The sequence below is a fragment of the Triticum urartu genome, chromosome 1A, assembly GCF_056163025.1.
Source record: "Triticum urartu cultivar PI428250 chromosome 1A, HENAU_Tu73, whole genome shotgun sequence".
In the NCBI taxonomy this organism is placed as follows: Eukaryota; Viridiplantae; Streptophyta; class Magnoliopsida; order Poales; family Poaceae; genus Triticum; species Triticum urartu.
Window position 1 is genome coordinate 555,610,929 of NC_141873.1, and position 4,215 is coordinate 555,615,143.

General features: G+C 46.4%; 1 pseudogene; it reads left to right on the plus strand.

The window, feature by feature from the left end:
* Positions 1 to 1,299: 1,299 nt before the first annotated feature.
* Positions 1,300 to 3,832, plus strand: LOC147992639 (uncharacterized; annotated as a pseudogene).
* Positions 3,833 to 4,215: the final 383 nt, after the last annotated feature.

Here is a 4,215-nt window from a genome sequence, read left to right on the forward strand (position 1 = left end):
GCGCCTTCTCGCGCTAGCCATGTAATCACCTAGCGATTGGGTGCGAGAAGAAAAGAGAATCAAGGCAACAAGGGGATTGGGCGACGCTGTATGCCAGGTTGCCTTCGGAAGAAAACCAGCACACGCGACGTCTCTCATTTCATCTTCTCTAGCCCCTCATCCCCTCCCTGCTGCTTCGTCGCCGCCGCCCTCCAAATCCACCGCACGACTGCACGAGGGCCAGCCCACCCGCGCCGGCGACACGCCTATGCCTCCTGGTCTTTTCTACTTCGCCACTGGATCCGTCCGCACCCCCGTTTGGCATCCGGGAGATGAGGAACGGGAGGTCAGGGATGGCGAGGACGACCGCTCCACCTCCGCCGCCATCCAGTCATCCCATCCCGCCTGGTGTCGGACATCGGAGAAGGCAAGCCATGCCATTCCCAAACCTTCTCCTCTTTGAGGCAAGGTGTGCCATGGCGGAAGAGGGGGAGGAAGGGGATGCCATGGGGGCTCGGCTCCACCTCTCACATCATATGCTCCTCTCCATTGCGCGAGGCGAACCCATGGAGGGGGCAGCAAAAGGGTTGCCCCTGCAGGAGCGTTGCAGATTACGACGATGCAGCAGACGATGGATCAATATGTCCCGGTCGGCGTGGTGGCGGTTGGGTTGTGTGCGCAGCCGGCATCGAGGAGGATGAGTCGGCGTGGGCCGCAGCTCAAGACCTTGCAGTACGATGTTGTCACCTTCTACCGCCGCAACGTCCGCTAGCGCTGGGCATTGGCGGCGCTGAGGGTATTCGTGTGTATTTGTATGAATACCCATTATTGAGCGCAAAAAAAAATTAATACATACTCCCTTCTCTCGACGCATGCGCCCACCCCCGCTCACCGACCCGCCCACCCCGCTCACCGACCCGCCCCGCCCCGCCCTCAGCCGCTCAGCGCCGCCGCCCGCCAGTGCTCGCCGGCCGCCAAGCCCCAGCGCCGCCAGTTCTCGCCGGTCGATCGGGGGCTGCGCCGACCGGACTGCATTGCCGCCCCGCCCCGGCGCTCGCCGGACGCCGGCCGCCCCACCCCGGCCCCGTCGGCCGCCCCTCTTCTGCTATTCATCAGTGTCCAGTCCCAGCCGCCCATCGCCCACCGCGGCGCCGCCCAGCCCAGGGACCAGCGGCAGTTTCTCCCCCCTGCGGTCAGGTACAGTCCTAAAGAAAGCAGAATTTCAGTTTTCTAGTTGATTCGATTTTGCTTACCTAATTATTGCAAGTAGTTGATTTAATTTGTAGATGCTAATTTCTTCCTTGTTTTGTTGTAATGTAGATGAAGAAGAAGAATGGGACTAGTGGTGGCAGTAGGATTTTTGCATTGTGGGAAAAAGCTTCAAAAGCAAAGAAGATTGATGAAACGTCTACACCGAATCAGAGTGCAGCTGCATCGGGTACTTGTACCTCTCATGTTCAGCTTGAGAGCAATTTGCAATTGGCGTTAGTGCAAGCACCGGATGCGGAACATGAACCGGAGAGCAGAGAAGGAACCCCAACCCCAATTGTAAAAGATGCTGAAACAAGTGATGCAGATGATGAACCAATGGAAGCAGATTTGGAGGCACTCGAACCTGATCCTGGGAAGCGGATTCCCATCTCAATGTATGTTGTCAATGACCAAGATAGAGCAAGAAGAAGATATATTGAGATGAAGCCATGTCAACCAATGAATCATAACTTTGAGTATACAAATAAAAGTGGAGTTGACCGGCACTTTTGCCGTGCTTGGTTTAAAGAATTTCCATGGATTGAGTATAGTGTGACAAAAGATAGTGCTTTCTGCTTTGTTTGTTATTTGTTCAAGGATAAGACAAAATATCCCGATGGAGATGCATTTGTGAAGAATGGATTTAGGAACTGGAACATGAAATCGAGATTGAAGAAACATGAAGGTGAGGTTAGTAGTGCTCATGCTGAAGCTCAAGAGAAGTATGATATGTTCACTACACCACAAGCATCAATTAGGGAGTCTTTTGCTTCAAACACCTCACAATATAAGGCTTTGTATAAGCAGCGTTTGACATGGACACTCAAATGTTTGAGATTTCTATTGCACCAAGGCTTGGCATTTAGAGGACATGATGAAAGTGAAAACTCACTAAATAAAGGAAATTTTCTTGAGCTTTTAAATTGGCTAGCTGGAAATTTTGAAGAGGTTGATAGGGTTATTCTCAAAAATGCTCCACAGAATTGCAAGATGACTCACCATGATATACAACATGAGCTAATAAAATGTTGTGCACAAGAGACTACAAAATTAGTCATTGAAGAACTTGATGGTGGCCACTTCGCAATACTTGCAGATGAGTCTAGTGATGTGTATCAAAATGAACAGTTGGCAGTTTGCTTGCGTTATGTTGATAAGAAAGGAAGGGCTGTTGTAAGATTTCTTGGTCTTGCTCATGTTCAAGATACTACCTCTTTGACACTTAAACCTGCTATTGAGCAAATGCTTATGAAGTACAATTTGACCTTTGCAATGGTTCGTGGGCAAGGATATGATGGAGCTAGCAACATGAAAGGTAATGCTAATGGCTAAAAAAACTGATTATGGATGAGTCTCCTTCTGCCTATTATGTTCATTGTTTTGCCCATCAACTACAATTAACTCTTGTTGTTGTTGCCAAAGAGAGTGGTGATTGTACTTGGTTCTTTCAACAACTTGCACACTTGTTAAATGATCTTGGCATGTCTTGTAAAAAGATGAGAATGCTTCGTATAGCTCAGGCTGAGGAACTCATTGATGCATTGGAATTGGAAGAAGTTGAAACGGGGAGTGGGCTGAATCAGGAAATGGGTTTGGGAAGGCCATGTGATACACGTTGGGGCTCTCACTTCAAAACCGTGAACCATGTCATCTGTATGTATGGTGCAATACGACGAGTCCTCATCAAGATTGGAAAAGAGTACCATGGTGCGGAGGCGCAAGTGGCTCTAAGCATATTGACACCATTTCGATCATTTGAGTTTGTTTTCATGGCACACTTGATGCAAGAAATATTTGGATACAAAGATGAGTTGAGTAGAGCTTTGCAAAAGCAAGACCAAGATATTGTCCATGCTATTGAGCTTGTTGATATCACAAAGTATCACTTGGAGGGTTTGAGGACTGATCCTGGATGGGATGATTTTCTCAAAAAGGTCACATCTTTTTGTACAAAGCATAAGATCAAAATTGTTGATATGAAGGGTCCTTACTTTCCCACTGGCCGGCCTAGAAGGGGTTTCTTTAATGGTGCAACGAATTACCATCGCTTCAAAGTTGATATGTATCTGAGTGTCATTGATAGGCAAATTAGCAAGTTGAATGGCAGATTTAATGAGGTAAACACAGATCTACTTTCTTGCATGGCAGCATTTTGTCCACTTCGTCTTTTGCTTATGATCAAGAGAAATTGGTTAGGCTTGCTACAAACTTTTATGCTAATGATTTCACAAGTGATGAACTGGCAAGACTTCCATGGCAACTAAACATGTATGTTACTCATGTGCGTAGAGATGAAAGGTTTCAAAACTTGAAGAATCTGTGTGAGCTTTCAGTTATGCTTGTCGAGACAAACAAGCATGAACAATACTATATTGTTTACAAGCTTCTTAAGTTGGTATTAATTCTGCCAGTAGCTACTGCTAGTGTTGAAAGGGTGTTCTCTTCAATGAACTATGTGAAGAATAAGCTAAGGAGCAAAATGGGTGATGATTACTTGAACAATTGTTTGGTTACATTTGTTGAGAGAGAATTCTTCAATCAAGTAAAGGATGAGGATGCCATCAATCTCTTCCAAAAAGGCGATCGCAAAGTTATATTGTAAGATGGGATATCATCAATTTGTCAAATAAAAGGTATTGGTCTCTTTATGTTCATGTATAATTAGTATGGTCCGATGCATTAAAAAATTACTATTGTCGTACTGGTGTCTTTATAGTACATTTAGAGTATTTTTTTTGTGCCAATGAATACCCAGCCTCAAAATCCTGGCGCCGCGTCTCGGATCTGGTTTGTTAGCCTCTCTTCCTCGAAAATCCAAAGATCATCATGCAGTAATCTCCTCTCGCCTGACTGTGTTCCTTCGATTTGTAGGGATTGTCAGAATCGTTGCACCCATCAAGAAGGATATTGACAACCTCTCTGTGTTGCTCGGTGCGTTTGGTGATTTCACGGGACTATGCACTAACTTCCAGAAGAGCTCTGTGG